The sequence below is a fragment of the Natrix helvetica genome (genome assembly GCF_964273705.1).
Source record: "Natrix helvetica genome assembly, chromosome: 1".
In the NCBI taxonomy this organism is placed as follows: Eukaryota; Metazoa; Chordata; class Lepidosauria; order Squamata; family Natricidae; genus Natrix; species Natrix helvetica.
The window spans coordinates 55,222,112-55,239,686 of record NC_138548.1 but is presented as its reverse complement, the minus strand read 5'-3'; the positions used below and the strand labels follow the sequence as shown (position 1 = coordinate 55,239,686).

Genomic DNA, 17,575 nt, shown 5'->3' with positions numbered 1-17,575 from the left:
ATCAGTTACTCAGCAGATAAACAGATAAACATTATGGGGATATCACAGATGAGAAATGGGATCTGGATTCACATGCTTCAGGAAAGAAATGAACAGGTAAAATCATTTAAGCACACAATAAATGCAAGGATGAAACTTTTCTTGCAACATTTCCTGGGTTGTTACTTTAAGGTATAGGCAAGGAAGGAAGGAAGAAAAAATATTTTTACTCTGTTTCTGCTGGCCAGAACAGACACAAAGTAAAGACCCCTCCCAGTTTCAGTTAGTTTTCTAGGCCCAACAAACTGAGCAAAGGCAATTTCTGCCAGTTTACTCCTTTCTTTCTTTGAACACTTTAAAATTCTTGTCTTTTGGATTGGAGACATCTTAGTTACAATTACCTTGAGGGTGCACAAAGACTTAGACATACACACAGACAGACAAAGAGGGAAAAACAAAATCATTCCCACCATGAATTTCAGTTAAATTGGGGAAGGCACAAATCTTAAGAAACAAAAACCACGTGGTTACATAGAAGACAGAGAAAGAGACAGACAAGAGGAAAAAAAAGAAATCCCACCATTTCCTTTTAAGTACCTTTTCAGCCAAATTAGTTTTTCCTGTATCATCTTTCAGCAAAGCCCATTTTCTACAATCTGCTCTTTTTTTTCTTCATTCCGGCCAGGACGGGCATTTGCTTTTCGTCCCAGGCCCCCAACAACTCCCCTAGGGGGGTTTCCATGGCTACCCTCGAGCTACCGCTTCCCATGATCCCGTTTAGATGTGGGTTCACTTCGTCCTAGCCGGGTTTGCCACTTCGTATTTCCCCACTTTACTTTCGTGCCCTTAGAGGACTTTTCGCGCCCTTTTGAAGGGACTTTCTCTGTTTGCCCTTCGGAGGGTCCTATTGGTGCCCTTCGGAGGGACTTTTCTGGGGGTGCCCTTCGGAGGGACTTTTGACGCGTTCCTCACCGCGGGAACCTTCTCTCGATTCGCGCCCTTTCACGCAGGGACTTTTCTTACAGTTTCAAGTCTTGGGGAAAGAGACCCGGAGGACCAGCCGCACAGTGACCCAGGAGGGGTGCTGTCAGAGCAGGTTTGCATACCTCCCTTTTTCTCACTAACTTTCTTATGGTCTTTAGCTTTTTTCTCTCACAGGACAAAAACAGCAGCAACAACAAAAAATAAAAAAATCCATTCACTTTTCCATCCATTTTCACACACACTAGTCACACACAGGCAGGCATACACACATTTCCCATGCTTTAAAATTAAATTTTAGAGAATTAAAATTTAGAGGTACTCACCTTCTTTCCAGGCAGCCTTTGAGCTCAAACTCAAAACCCCTTTAAAGCCTAGATCCAAATGGCTAAGGCCAAGATAAAGTCCACCCACAGACTCAATGGGGTCTGTGCCGGCATGGGAGGCTTACCTGGGCCATATCCATTTGTTAGGCTAGCTTGGAGTACCATCTGGGGGGTGCCAATTGTTGGAAGAAATGTCCTTCTGGGTTCGGCTCCAAGTGGGGAAAAAGACACTGGAGACATGGAGGCTGCTTGGAAAGATGGTTTTAATGGTGGACAGGACCGCATGGCTTGAGTCCTGAACAGCAAAGGTGATCACATGGTTCAATGTTGGTGGAGAAGAGAAGAGAAGGGAAGAGAAGGACTGAAGAAGGGCTTGCAGGGATTTTTATAATCTGTTCGGCCCCACCTATCTGTTTCCTGTTCCTGTGTAAGAAATGTATTCTGATTGGTTGCCAGACTCACATGGGCCCATGCAAGGGCAACCCTCTAGGCTGCTGAGTTTTGAATCCAGGTTTGATTGAGTTTAGATGCCATGTGGTCAGTTGAGTAAAAGGCAATATTATCCTGCCTTCATTGCCATCCCCCCTGGAGCTGAAGGGGAGAACTCTTTATTATGTAAAGTGGACTAGCTTGGCCTTCTTAATGGCGCATTGACAAAGTGGGGATGGGCAGGAAGCTGCAGGAATTTACTCTGTGTTTAAAATGTGTTTCTCCCTTTTTCACATCCAGGAAAATATAATATTCTGCCTTATCAATATTTCCTAGGATATTTCATTTTTCTGGGAGAGGGCTGGGTGATAACTTCCTACACGTAGAACTATGATCTTCCAGGAAAGCAGATTCTGGCTGGATGTTAAAAAGAAAAACCACCTAACAGCAAAAGTAGTTTAGGAGTTGGAGAGCCATTTCTCGGGAGTTACTGTTGTTTAGATTCCTGCATTAAGCAGGATTTGATTGCATGAACTTCAAAATATGGGCCTCCTTTTTCTGCTGGGTGCAGCCCTAGACTTCCGCCCCAAACTCCTGCTTTGAAAGCACCACTGACTGCAGAGGGACTTTCCTCCAAGCAGTATGCTGAATATTTCAGCTTGTTATTGTTTTTTCCTTCTGAAGTAAACTTTTGAAAGGTTTGACATCTGATGCCTGATGCAGCCTGCATGCCCTTAGAGGAGGTGGAAAGGCAGCCCCTGCTGTGCAAAGAGGAATGCAAATTCCTAGCATTTAGCAAGGTAAATTGAACAATGTCTTTCTCTCGTCCCTCCCCTCCCCTTGCAGTGTTTTCAACAGAATGGAAATGTGCAAGGGTGGGAAGTAATGGGGAGAGCAGTGTCAATGTTAATTACTAGAAACCAGGACCCCAGCAGTCATCCTGTTGACTAATTTGTCAGTGGCTGCTGCTGACTAAGCTTTGGGGAGGCCATCTTGAAGAGAGGAGCTCTTGCGTACAGTGGAAGGAATGAATAGCTTTATTGTTCTATCCTTCCATTATAACATAGATGTACAACCTGTCATTCCAGAACCTACTTGGAATCCATTAGGAGTTTGTGCTGTTCTCTTTGTCTAGAAAGTGTGTTTGTGTATGTATCAGTAAGCGTACGAAAGAAAGAAAAAGGGAGAGATTCATTTTAGAACTGGGAATTGATTGTGATCTGAGGGCATAAGGGTCACTACAAATGTATGTGTTAAGAATAGATAAAATAATAGTGTTACATAAATCTTTAATTCAGTTAGCTCTGTTTTAAAAAATGCAGTGTGTTATTTATTATATTTTAATTAAAATCTTCCACATAGACAAAAACATAATATGCCACAAATTCATAAAGCCAGTAGCAGGACATAGAAAAACCAGAAATAAGCAGTAGCAAAGATCTAAAGACATTAAAAGGGATTAAATGCCTGGGAAAATAAATCGATGTTTTACCTAGCACCGAAAAGACCTCAATGTCAGATAAGCATCCATGCGAGGAAGGTTTCAAAAGATTTCACTGGAATTGAAAAATGCTCTTTTCTAACAGCCATTTGCAAAGAGCCAGTCTGGAGATTATGGTCCAGGTAAGAATCTGAAGAAGTTTCTAGGCAACTTGCAGAATTTAAAGATTTAAAAGTTAAATTTACTGAATCTAGACATGGATTCTCGTAGAGGTTGAAAATCGTCTGACAGCTCATCCAAATGATTAGTGTATGGACATATTGTATCAACCAATTTCCAAGCTTTTGTCACCTCTCTCAAACTCACTATCTTGGTTAACTTTAAGCCAAACCCAGGCATGATTGAAAATTGGGGAAATAAATGGATTGCTTATGATGAGTTATTGTTCTAGTTTTGCTTTGTTTGTTTGTTTTCTTCCTAGTCCTCTGCTGCCATTTAACTCACTATTCACTAAATTTTAGTTTCCCAACTTGTATTTACTTGGTCTTCAGTTGAGAAAAGGAAAAGAGGTGGCTAGAGAAAAAGCCAACTTTGTGTTCGACAACAACCCAAATCTGAGTGGGTCCTACTGGGTTCATCAGATAGCAGAAACGCTGCCTAGCTGCCATTTTCAAGTTGTTCTCATCAGCAAGGCCCCATCACTTTAGAAGCTCTGTGAAAATCAAAATTATGGTTAGATCTCAGAGTTTCGTGGGCATCCATCTCCTATAACCTCAATATTAGATATAGGTGCCTTAGCAGTGGTCCCAGAATGCCAGATTTCGACACCACCCTCTAGAGGGGGGGATGAAAACTGGACTTTCAGACAGAATTTCATCCCCTGCAAGGCTTGTGCACTCAGCTTGCTTTCCTTAAGACCTTGGATCAGAGGTGGTATTCAGCCGGTTTGCACCGGTTCATATGAACCAGTGGCGGCCATTTCCCCAAGGTCAGAGAATTGGGAGCGATGGCCGGATGGCCACGCCCCCGAACTGCTCCCCCTGTCCCCGTTCACTTGCCCTGTTTGGTTGCCTCTTGCTCCCCCTGCCCACCCGACACTCACTCGCCTCTTTGACAGACAGCTGGGAGGCTTCTTTACCAGCCGGCCACTGGCCGCAGGCTGTCGAAAAGTCCTCCAGTGGGTGAAAAAGCTGCTGCTGTCACCGTCATGTTCTTCATGCATGCGCATCCCTTGAATGTGCAAGTCCAAGGGATGCGTATGCGCAAAGAACATGGTGGCGACAGCAGCAGGTTTTTTGCCAACCAACTGACTTTTTGGCAGCCTGCAGCCAGTGGCTAGCTGGCAAAGAAGCCTCCCAGCTGGCTCTCAAAGAAATGGCAGCTGAAAGGCTTCTTTGCCTGCCTGCTTCTTCCTGCAAGCAATCAAAAAGTTCCAAAACTTTTCGCCACCGGTTCAGTGGCAATGGCTTGGGGGGGGGGGGGTGTCATGTGACTGAGTGGATGTGTGCGTGAGTGACATAAGTCACATCTCCCCCACTAGCCATGCGAAGTTTTTTGAAACCCACCACTGCCTTAGATCTATGACCAGCACAAGCAAAGGCAGGAGGGAGAGATAGAAACATTACCCAAACTAATCTAGTTTCTTCTCTATCTTAAGCTTTCTCTCCCTAACTCTCTTTATCTGAACTCCTGGTTAAGAACACAAAGAAGGAAAAATGGCACAGTAGATTGGTTTTCAACATCTATGCAGAAAAATGTGTTTGGAAGGAAAATCCATCTGGTTCATTTCCAAGCTGGGAGAAAGATGCTGGAAATAAAATGGAGGCTGGAGGCTGATTGGAAAGAAAGGCCCATTTATTGATGAACAGAACCACCAGGGTTTGTGGTCCTGGTGCAACTGGTCAATTGGTTCGATGAGTACATGGATTTGTGTAGGTTCCAGAGATGCTTGTGCAATGTGTGAAATGCCCTTAGAAGAATGTGCAATGTGAGCTCTGTGTCTTCTGCTAAATGGGAATGGGTTAATCCTATTATGTCCTGAAGGGTCATGCCCTGTTCTTAATCCCATCACCCTGGAGCTGAAGGTCTTTTGTTTTGTAGATAGGCTGGCCAGTCTTTCTTAATGGACACAAAATACAGTATCTGCTGCGGGGGTAGGTGGTCTATTAAGAAAGACTGAGTCTGCTTTCTGCCTTTAAGGACATGTTTCTCCATTTCTCCCTTTGGGGAAATATAATAGTCTGCCTTTTTAATATTTCCCAAAATATTTCATTCTTTGGGGGGATGGGGGCTTCCCACAATGTGAAAGAATAATCCTGGTTATAGCTTGAAGCACTTTTTCCCAAACCGAGAGCTTTTCATGTGCTTTGGACTACAAGTCTCACTGCACCAATATAGCAAGATTTCCAGCACAAAGGATTTCTTCCTCCCTTTTCTGCAAAGATTCTGTACTCCAGAAATAAAGATGACAGAGCTCTTGTTTGCAGCCTTCAGCTCTGTGTTTGCTTGTAAACAGAATAGAATCTGAACTGGCCTATTTTTTAAAATCCTGCTGTCCAGACAACATAATTTGTTGGATGATTTGCATCTCAGGGTTGACCATGGTCTCAGGCCTTGACTCAACCATACTGTTTGCCAGGGATGATGGGTTCATTGTTAAGTCACACATGGAATCTGAGCAGACTTCAAAAGCAGAAAAAGGGCAGCAGACATCTGACTCAGAGCGGAGAAATCATTTGCTTCTATACAAGAGCAGCAGGAAAACAAGCACCAACCTGAATTCCATGTGCTGAGGGAATGAGAAACATTGCTAACAACCGAGCTGTGTCTGGAGAAGGCAAATCTCTGAACTTTCCTGAAACATTCTGACATTTTCTTCACTTACTGCTGCCAATTTTGCTGCTACTTCAAACAAAAGTCTTGGGATTGTACCCAAGGAAAAGTCTCGCCAAGAAAAGCAATTTAAACATTGTGGAAAACCAAATCACCCTCTCTATGAATCCAGGCTACAACCATAAAAAGAAGAAAAAAGAGAGGTGGTGTCAAATGTTGTGAGCTGCATCCTTCACCATATCTTAGGGGAGGAAAACCACAAAGAACAACTATGGGCAGGCTGAGTTTATATCCCCTGCGGCCCTCCTGATCCGAGATGCCAAAATATAATTTGCATGCTTCCTTACCACTTTGAAGCAACAAGTACATGAAGGCTGCAGAGATTCGACATGTTTTTTAAAGAAGAAAAAAATGCCCTCCCAAACTTCTCACTAAAATTTCAAGAAAGAAACTGCTCTCCGAAAACCTTGGCCCCATGCAAGGTCATCTGCTGGGCAGGGTGATAAAAAATGTCATGATGATAGTCACAATTGTGGTTTCGGTCACAAAGTTGCGGTTTCCATCTTGATTTTTTTTCTTCCATAATGGACCATTCTGAGATCCAATCGTTCCTGACCTCCAACCTGACCATGCTTGCATCCACTGAGGCCTTTGCTATCCCTCTGAAAACTGAGCCCAACCACTAAAATCTTTCCCACCCCATCTTAAGAGACTTGGCATTTTGCAATGCATCAACAACTCAGTACTCTGACTCCTGCTGCATAAAGCAACTGTTCCACTTTGCCTAAAAAAATATGGTCGGTTGCATTGTTTGCTTATGTTCTATTTTAACAAGCTTGTGTAAATGCTGAAGTTTTTTGCTTTTTGTTTTTGTTAGCCTCTGAACTAGATAAGTTTGAAAACCTAATTTTTAATGGTTTCATCCATCTCACCACTGGAACATTGAAAAGGTTTTTTTTTAAAGAAATAAATCAAACAATCGGCTAAATAGTCTTCATCCAAATCCCACAAAAATGAAAATTGGAACTCCTCCCATTTTTTTTTAGATGAGAACCTTCCAGCTGAATAGGGTCCCAACTGGGAAGCTATTTCCAATTCTGCCAGTCAGTCAATGCCTAAGAAAGGAATGCAGAGCGTGGCTTTTGGCATCATTTCTGAACCCCCAAAATAGACCTGCTCTAGAGCATAGGATGGGGAAGGGAAAGGAGGGGAGGCTAGAATGGAGGAGCTGGCAAAATTCCAAGCAGAGGCCCGTCTGCTTCTCCCTTAAGAATGCAGCTGGGATTCTTTGTCCAAATCTTCTCTCCACTATCGCTGGCCAGATCTGGTCCATTTTAAAAACTTAGTCTTTCTTTTGCCAACTATCAGACCAAGGTTCATGGCAGACTGACAGCGAGTTCTAACAACAGTTTCTTCTCACTACCTAGTTTGGACCAGTTCCATTCTATTTTCAAAAAGTTGTAATTGCTGATGAGCTGTAGAACCAGCTGCTTTTTCATCATGCCTTTCCAACATCCCCTAGGGACAGGAAAAAAAAATGTTAGTAGGAATACAAAATAAATGTTTGCATGTGTGTGCACGCACAATCACACATCCATATTTCTCCACTGTATTCCATAGAAAATGTACCTGTTTGCAGTAATTAAACCAGATCTAAAATGGATTACCTTTCCTTTCAATAAAAATACACAATCTGTGGGCAAGGCAAGTACAGTGATAATGCATGTTGACATCTGTGTTTGTGTGTGTGCGCGGGCACACACAAGCACACTCACTTTCTCTCTCACACACACAAACACACTCAGCTAGGTGGCAGCATGTAGCCAAGCTTGAACTTGGAAATCTTAGTAGGGTTGTCATTGGCTAGTATGGACAAGAGACTGGCTGTCAGGTAGAGTCAGGACTTGAATTCGGTAATAAATTAGAACAGGCAATGGTAAATCACTTCTGCAAATTACTTTTGTACTCCTGCCAAGAAAAGGCATGGTGACATCATCACGAATCAAGCCTAATTCACTTTCTTTCATTCACATCCATGCATACTCCCCCCCTCCACACAGACATATTACCTATATATGCCTACACATATGCAAATTATCCACACTGACAGATTCAGGACATTATGGATATGTGGTCCCTGCACTTAATATTTATTTAAATATTTTCAAATGCAATTTTTAAATCTCTTGTTTACTGAAATAAAATCAATCGAGGTAGACAAAATCCATTTAAAATTAAAGGTACTGTATATAGTCAACAGCAGCCAATGCTCTCAAAAGTAGAAATATTATTAACTTTAACTTTTCAGGCTTCTACTTAACATCCTTAATGTTCTCACTTTGCATCCTAAACGGATAACAAGTCAAAGTTATTTGTTTACAAAAAATGCTTGTTATGAATAAGCAAAGTCAACTTAGAATCAGCTATCCTTATTTTATGTTTTTGACACAAGCAATTTATAGGTAGTAAAATTAAAAAACAGCCTCTTTGATCACAGGATTATAGACACCCTTTGGTGAAAAAACAGGTAAATCTTGTGTTTGGTTTTTGAATATAACTTGGAAATACATCAGTGCCTCCTGGAAAGAAAATCTAACTGTTTGAAGCCAAGGGTAAGTAAGAATCCTGCCTTTTAAAGTTTAATTTAATAATATAGTCCTATCTTACAGGACCTTCCAACAATTACTATTCAGTAATATCCAGAAATATTCCACTATGTCTGGAAGTACCGGTATTTTGATCACTGGAAAGGTAAGTAATCTCAGTGAGATAAAATGTTAGAACCTTTTCAAAGTAAGGATTTGTCATGGGTGGAATTGTTCTTTAAATTTCAAATAATGTGTTCTTTATCTTTACATTTTAGTGTAAATCTAAATTCTGTTCACTAAATGATTTTTATACAAATAGCCTTGATTGGGGAATCATGGTGAGTAAAAGTTTTAGAGATTTGTTACACAAACTTGCCTGATAAAAATATAATATATATGGGGGGGGGAGAGAGAGAGAGATATTGAGATATTGAGAGAGAGAGAGGGAGAGGGAGAGGGAGAGATTTCATTTCAATGTACTGGTTTGGGACTTAAAGCACTTTATAAAAGAAACTTGCACTGTCATTTTGTCTAAGCTACTCCCAAAAGCAAAGGATTAATTTTCTCTCACTGATCAACAGAATGATCCTGAATCTGCTTTGCAGTTGTGATCGGAGGAGTGCTGGTATCTATGCTTTCCTGGTTTGTATTGTAGACTTATTGCTGTGGAGAAGACACTCAAGGTGGTTGAATAATTCATTGGTGAATAAATATTCTTTGTGAGTTGTGTGTTTCTGCTGACTCAGAATAAATATATGTTGCCATTACTATACCCAGTTTGCTCCCTGAAAGAAATGTCCACGTTTCTTTCTTTGTGATTCAGTTAGGTCAGCTAGGTTGCCTTTCTTACAAAAAACAAAATCTTGCACCTCTGTCTGAGAATATGTTACTATAATTCATTCTGTTCTACCCACTGCTGTCACCAAAAACCAGCTTCTATGTGTGGAATGCAGGTCTTCACACCTTCTTTCTTTTTCTTTTTCTTCTCCCTTCCCCTCCTTCCTCCCTCTCTCCTTCCCTCCCCCCTCTCTCAAACACACACACACAGAAGTTGGATTGGACTACACACACTTTCCCCCAGCCCCGGAAGGATCCAGCCCAGCTTCACTGATTACAGGTTTGAAAAGGCAACGTGGATTGCAGGATCTGCAATCAAACCCTAACCCTTCCCTCCAGCCTTTGCCCAAAGCCCTGCACCAGGAGGATGAAGTTTGAATTCCTCCCCCTCCCTCCGACCCACACGTACCTTTTCCAGCTGTTTCAGAGAGGATTTCAACTCTGCTCTTGCCTCGGGTCCTCTGAAGAAGCCCCGCCCAAATGAGCGCCCTCTACTATGAGGCAGGAGAACTGCATGCCTCACCTACATCAGGAATTTTTAGGCTTTTAACCCTTGCTTAACTCTGCTCGAGTGATCATAAAACGCCTAAAGTCAGATTAGATGAGGCATGCAGTTCTTCTGCCTCATAGTAGAGGGTGCTTTTTTAGAGGCTTTTTTAAACAGTTAAGCAGAGTCATCCACGGTGAGGCAGCAACTAGCTCAGCCTGACCTCAGCTCTCGCCTTTTTCCTTTTACATTTTTTTTCTTTTCATGATGACAGTGGTGAGGCTGTGCCTCCTCTGCCTCACCTGACTGCACGTCACTGCCCAAATCCCAGTCCTGGCTGGTCCCGCCCACCCCACCCCTCCCAGGAGTCCCCACGCAGACAGTTTTGCATGCAGGTAAGTGCAGGATGTGTGCGGAGGCTTCGGGAGGGCGAAAAACAAGTGTACCGGAAGTTCGGGAAGGCCGGAAACGGGCCCATTTTCAGCCTCTAGAGGGCCTCCAGAGCCTGGGAGGCCATTTTTGCCCTCCCGGAGCTCGAGGAAAGCCTCCGGAGCTTGAGGAGGTCAAACCCCCCCCCCCACTGCTGTGGTGCAGGTCATGCCCACCATGGCCACACCCTCCCAGCAACTGGGCAGATAACCCCTTGCTAAAAAATTTGTAGCCCAACCCTGCTCTAAAGAAAGAAAGGCATTATTATTATTGTTGCTGCTGCTGTTGTTTTTTGCAAGCAAGGTTCACACAGGGCAAAACAGTGAATCCAGTTAACATTACTAGACAGATGGTATTTTCTGTTGAATTCTCCTATTCCAGACATTTATTAAATGTTGATATTCGATCATCACATTTATTCAGATGGGTTCCCTGGCCAAAGCAAGAATGTCAGCAGGTGTTCATATTGCGTATGAGCACCTATGCTTTGATATTCCAACTGGAATCAAGGTTGTTCTGTATTTCATCACTCCATCTCGTAGGGGTGGTCAACGTCATAGATTTACAAAGTCATTGATTAAACAGCATGCCATCTTTCAGGCCCATCTGTTGCCATGTATGCAAATAAATTTCCTGCCCATTCATCTTTCTGTTTTTATGCTACTTTGATGACACATTTGAAGTTGGTTCTGCAATGAATTTTTGTATGCTGGAGTTGGTCTCTGAGCAAGCTTGCCTCTCCACCCACATGCTGCATTATTCAGTTTCTCTTATTTCTGATTTTCTTAGGTTCTGCATTTCATAGCTGTAGATTATTGCTGGTATAATTATGGCCTAGAAGGTGTCTGTCCTTGCTTTGAAGTTTCTCATCTGTTGCAAAAATGGTTTTATATGTTTAAAGCAGGGGTACGTCAGTTTTTCAACGCAGGATCACTTGAGTGATCGTACTTTTCTGGGTGACTTGCTTTTAAAATTAGAACTAGAGACAAAATGTCCTTGGAATTTCCTATAGTTTGGGGAAATGTTTATAAAATATAAACGTTATTTGATTTTCTGCTAAAAACACAACAAAGAATTGCATAATCATTATTCAGTGATTTTGCTACTGAAATGTTAGGGGGGGAGGGTTGGTTGGACTCTAGCAAAAAGGAGTCTCATAGCTGCAGATATTGTTTATCTACCGCTGGCATCTACATACAGTTAGTTTTTTTTAGTGTCTTGGCTGCCCTCAAGAGGCCATCTGGATATGTACAGCTGTTGGATAACAGAGCTAAAGAAAGGGCTGCAAAGGTAGACTGTAATCCATCATAGGAACTCTAAGAATATAGTATGTGAAGGAAGGAAGGAAGGATAAACACAGAGCTCCTGGGTGAAGTAGTCACTAGAAAAGTAGTAGCCACTGCCTGATAGGTTACAGTAGTGCAATAGTCCAATCCATTCAACTACAGTTCCAATTCCATGTGTTAAGAACAATAAAGTCAATTTTAGGACTCCACAATTTATCAGCAATGCATTTTTTAAAAACAGTGGCTACTGAAGCTGGAGTTTCAGTCTACTTCCTAGTGGAAATACACTATATTGCCTAAAGTATTTGCTCACCTGCCTTTACTCGCATATGAGTGTCAGCATTCCAAATACCATGCAGGAATAAATCAGAGTCCAAGGCAGAATCATCCTTAAAGTTCCAATTTAATAATACAGGTATGTTGGCACATCTGTGGAATTCCAACTCTGATTTACGTCCTGGAATTTCACCCAGTTGAAAGTTCATGATCTATCCCCACACCCATAAATCAATCACATGGCCCAATCTTCTTCTTCCACACTGGCATCTCCACCCAGCTTCTTCCGGTCAAGTGTCGAGGTGTGGAGACAAAAAATGACCTTGGCTTCTAGAAAGGACTGACAACACATATTCCACAATTCTACTCCTTTCTATTCCCCCCTCCCAATTACTACACTAATGAAACAGCATAGGAAATTATAAGAAAGTGTGGCAGGCCAAAGATTCTTAAAGGAACCTCTGCAGGCCTGACAATGAGCTTACTGTAAGTGACATCCCATTCCTAATCCATAGCGTTCAATATGATGTCGGTCTACCCTTTACAGCGATAACAGCTTCAACTCTTCTGGGAAGGCTGTCCTGAAGGTTTAGGAGTGTATTTATGGGACTTTTTGACCATTCTTCCAGAAACACATTTGTGTGGTCACACACTGATGTTGGACGAGTTTACGTGGCCTACCACTTCGTGGCTGAGTTGCTGTCATTCCCAAACACTTCCATGTTCTTATAATACAGCTGACAGTTGACTGTGGAATATTTAGGAGCGAGGAAATTTCACGACTGGATTTGTTGCACAGGTGGCATCCTATCACAGTTCCACGCTGGAATTCACTCAGCTGCTGAGAGCAACCCATTCTTTCACAAATGTTTTTAAAAACAGTCTGCATGCCTAGGTACTTGATTTTATACACCTGTGGCCATGGAAGTGATTGGAACACCTGATTCTGATTATTTGGATGGGTGAGCGAATACTTTTGGCAATATAGTATAGATGTGGGGGGTGTGTGTCAGGAGAAAAGGCCCGGGACCAGATGGAAGGGAATGGTGCAGTGGTCGGTTCCTACCGGTTTGGACCGGTTCAGCCAAACCAGTAGTGGTTTGGCGGCCTTCCACACTCCTGAACTGGTTCCTGGGGGTGGGGGGGCAGCATCATCTTGTTTTTTGTTTCATTCTGTGCAGGTACAGAACAATTTTAATTGTACTGTGCATGCATGCACAGCACACATCAAGTGTACACATGAGTGACCGGCAGTAGTGCCTGCCAGAACCTACCCCTGGAGTGGTGCCTACAGCAGGATGATTGAAGCTATGTTATTTTAGGCCACCTCCCACATGGCCTACTTTGTTTATACAGTAGAGGCAAGATAATGGGAGAAGATGGCAAGACAGTGAAGAGCAGCAGGGAGAAAGCAAAGCTACTTAACACCTTCTTTGCTTCTATCTTCTCACAATGCAGGTCAAAATAGGTGAGAAAATGGTAGGAAAATGCCTATCCACTCTAGACAAGTTCAAATCATCTGGACCAGGGTTCTGAAGGAGCTGCCAGATGTGATCTTGGGACCTCGGAGCAAAATCTTTCAGAGTTCCTAGAGAATGGGAGAACTACCAGAGGACTGGAAAAGAGCTGATGTGGTTCCAATCTTCAAAATCAGACCAATCAGTTTGTCATCGATGCTCTGGAAAACCCTGGAAAAGATAATCAAACAGCAGATTTCTGAGCATCTAAAAATGAACAAAGCCATTACCAGAAGCCAAACGGGTTTGTTAAAAACAGATCGTGCCAGACAAAACTTACTGTCTTCTTTGAAAGTTACTAAATTAATGGATCAAGGAAATGCTGTTGATATAGTATATTTAGACATTTGGCATTTGATAAAATAGACCGCAAACTACTTCTTAGTAAGAAAGAACAATATGGTACTACCACAACTGGATTCACAGTTGGCTGACCAACCACACTCAGCATATAGTCCTCAATGGAACTACATCTACACGGAGGGAAGCATATAATTGGATGCCTCAAGCTCTGTTTTGGAGCCAAAGCTCTTCAACCTCTTCATAAATGATCTAGATGAGAGGATAGAAGGAGAGCTCATCAAATGTGCAAGCATCACCAAGCTGGGGGGAAATTGCTAACACTTTGGAGGATAGATTCAAGATTAAACAGGATCTTGGCAGACTTGAGCAAAAGGCGCAGTTCAGTGGTGAGAAAAGTAAGATCCTGCACATAGGCAGAACAAATCAAATCCACAGGTACAGAGTAGATGGTATCTGGCTCAGCAGTAGTAATTGTGAAAGGGATCTAGATGGCCTAGTGAATCACCATTTAAACATCAGCCAGCAGAGTGCTGTAGCTGCCCAGGAAAGTCAGTGTGGTCCTAGTCGGCATCAACAGAGGGATGGCACCAAGATCATGAGAAGTGATAGTATCACTTTAAACTGCACTAGTGAGGCCACACTTGGAATGCTGCATCCAATTCTGCTCATCATGACACAAAAAAGGTGCTGAAACTCTGGAAAAAGTATAGACAAGAGCAAGTAAGATGATAAAGGATTTGCGGGATAAATCGTACAAAGAATGGTTAAAAGGATTAGATAGTCTACCCTAAGGAAGAGATTTAGGGGTGACAAGATAGCTGTCATCCGGTACATGACGGACTGCCACAGAGAGGTGGGAGTCGACTTATGCTCCTGAGGGTAGGACAAGAAGCAATGGGTGGAAGCTCACTAAAGAGAGATCCAACCTGGAACTAAGAAGAAACTCCCAGACAATTGAGAACAATTAAGCAAAAGAGCAGCTAGCCTCCCAGAGTTGTGGGTACACCAGCACTGGAGATTTTCAAGAAAAGACTGGACAACCATTCATCCAGATGACATAAGGTCTCCTGCCACGAGCAGAGGGTTGGACTGGAGCAAACTCCAAAGTCATGGCCAGCTCCATGTTTCTATGATTCTAAGGCAGAGCAGCTAATGCCTCAGCTGTGGGTGGATTGTGAGTTACAGACAGTGTGGACATGTCTTCTGGAAATAACTAGTGGGTTGTCCTATCTTCATACTGGGGATTTGTCTTCTGTTGTAAGGGAACAGAAACCCACAGCCTAATTCAGTGGGTACTGACATGCTCAGGCACAGAATGCAGCTGAAGGGAAAATTGAACACAGAGCAAAGGATGGGGGATATGAAATGAAATGAAATAGCCTGCAAAAAAAAAGCTTGAGTGGATGACTGGAATCCTTAGCAGTCCACATTACAAAATTTTGCTGCAAATCCTGCTTGCTGGGTTTTTTTTTTTTTAATGACTAGAGATACAGTACATTGCTCGTTAAACTTCCTCCCTTCCAGGCAGTGGCCAAACAATAGGCACATTATTATTCTATGTGCTGCTGCTATTTCCATTATTATTAGCTATGGCTCCCTCTATAAAGTCAAGCAGTTCATTGCAGCAGCACAGATGGATCAGCCAAATTGCTCATATGATGTTTACACGAACATGTGCCTCTGAAGGACATTGAGGCTCTGATGGCTATTTTGTGCTGAGAAGCTTCCGACTAGAGGCATTTTCTAACAGTGCCCAAGCTGCTCATACTTCTATACAGCCCTCCCAGTGGGCACAGTATTGCCATATCTTATTTAACACTACTTATCTCTTCATGTTCTTTCATCTGAGCTAGAAACTCTTGGGCATGGAGGCTGATTTGCAAGTTATTTCTAGCCATGCTACTCCCCCATTTCCTAACTCATTCCCCCAAACACCGAGACTGCCTGTGAGCCATTTGGTGTAAGGTTTTTGAAAAACAGCCGAGGGGCGATGGCACATATAAAGCCCCACCCCCTTTGGATGAGTAAGCCCTGAGACTTGCCAAATAATTTCAGGCTCCTCTAAATGACACTTCCTAATGATCTAAATCAATTCATGTTCAAGACAGGAGCGGTTTCTGCCTGGGTGGAAGCAGCTGCTCAGCTTTGGTGGAAGACTGTTTACACCAGCCAAAAATAAAATTCACCCATGCTCAGTATATACATTGACTACATTTAATATATATCTGTCCCTTGAACAACTGTGTTGGAGTATATACAGTAACGTGGATGGCAGTGAGAAATATCCCTTTTTCCTTAGACTTTGTTTCTAAACAGATCTTTCCCTTTTGTCAGCTGAGCACTCTTGCCATTTGGCCTAGAGAAGCAACAGTGCAAATAATACTCTGAATCTACAGAATAAAAGAAATTACCTTGTTGTATTTATTAAACACACATGCCACCCATCTCACCTACAGGCAGCTCAAGGTGACTTATTTTATTAAATAAATCTCAGGTCAGTGGAATTCAGATTTAGGACACAATAGAATAACAGAGTTGGAAGGGACCGTGGAGGTCTTCTAGTCCAACCCCCTGCTCAGACCGGAAATCCTATACCGGGGGGGGGGGTCAAACTTGCGATGTCACATTGTCGGCACATGACGTATGGCAACTTTTCCCCCCTTCGCTAAACCAGGGGTGAAGGTGGCCAGCACATGACGCATCCAGCCCACAGGCCATGAGTTTGACACCCCTGCCCTATACCATTTCAGACAAATGGTTGTCCAATCTCCAATCTGTTCTTTAAAACTTCCAGTGTTGGAGCATTCACAACTTCTGGAAGCCAGTTGTTCTACTGACTAATTGTTCTAACCTTGTTTTTTCACAAGAACCCTTCAAGTCACAACTTGATGTAAAGGACGTACACATAGCTCACTTACACATAGTCATCACTTTACCCACCGACCACTACTTCTTTGAAGCATTTTCTCACTGACCTGCAGAAATCTTCACTTTTCCATCCTTGTAATGTTCAGCCCTCCGCATCAGCTGACCAGCACTTCCTCCAACACAACCCATGTCATGTTTTGCCCAATGCCCTTCCCCGCTGTGCTTTTCCCTTGTTTCGACTTCACTGTAATTGTTTCAATCTAGAAAACAGTGAAGTCATCGCTAGCACCTCGTGCCTTGAGTTCAACTGGAGGGAGAGCATAGTGATGAGTTTTAAAAAGCACAGTGAATTGTTGGTGAGCCTCTACGGCACACATTTGAGAAGGGAGGGGAAGAGACGAGGAAGGAGAGACAGGATGAGCGGATAGTTCTCACCACCTGGAAACCACCCACTTCGCAGCTCCAGTGTGAATGCTGCAGGACTGATCTCACGCCTTTCCCTCTGTGTGGCCGCTGAGGTAGAAGAGCTGCAGAAATCTGATGATGTAGTGGAGCGCACTGGGAAGGCCTTAATCTCAGCAGAGCAAACTAGTTCTGGTATGCAGAGGAAATTTTTTGTTGTTGTTCAGCAGTTGGGAATCGAGAGACACCCATGCAGGTCTCTTGCCAATCATCCAAATATCTACCAATGAATTTTAGTCTTCTGCCCTTCCTGATTATAAATTGGATTACAGAAATACTTTGCTAGTTGTCTGTGGAAAACCAAAGAACCTATATTCATTTATTAGTTTTATTCACTATACCTTTTCTCCTTTATTTTCTTCAGGGCATCAAGGTTGTGGATAAGACTCTCCTTTAAATCTTGAAAATAAGGTTGGAGTAGACTGATAGATAATGACTGACTTAAGATCATCAGGCCAATTGACTGAATCTTGGAACCTGGCTATCCCAGGATGTGCCATGTATACAATCTTCCAACTTAGTGCCTCCAAAGAT

The 17,575-nt window shown here is 42.8% G+C and overlaps 1 long non-coding RNA gene across 1 annotated transcript; it reads right to left on the bottom strand.

Annotated features, from left to right (window-relative positions):
• Positions 1-10,684: 10,684 nt before the first annotated feature.
• Positions 10,685-17,310, bottom strand: LOC309382651. The gene is made up of 2 exons (XR_014173689.1): positions 16,687-17,310; positions 10,685-13,579 (listed from the first exon to the last, which is right to left on the bottom strand). It is a non-coding gene; the product is annotated as an uncharacterized lncRNA (long non-coding RNA).
• Positions 17,311-17,575: the final 265 nt, after the last annotated feature.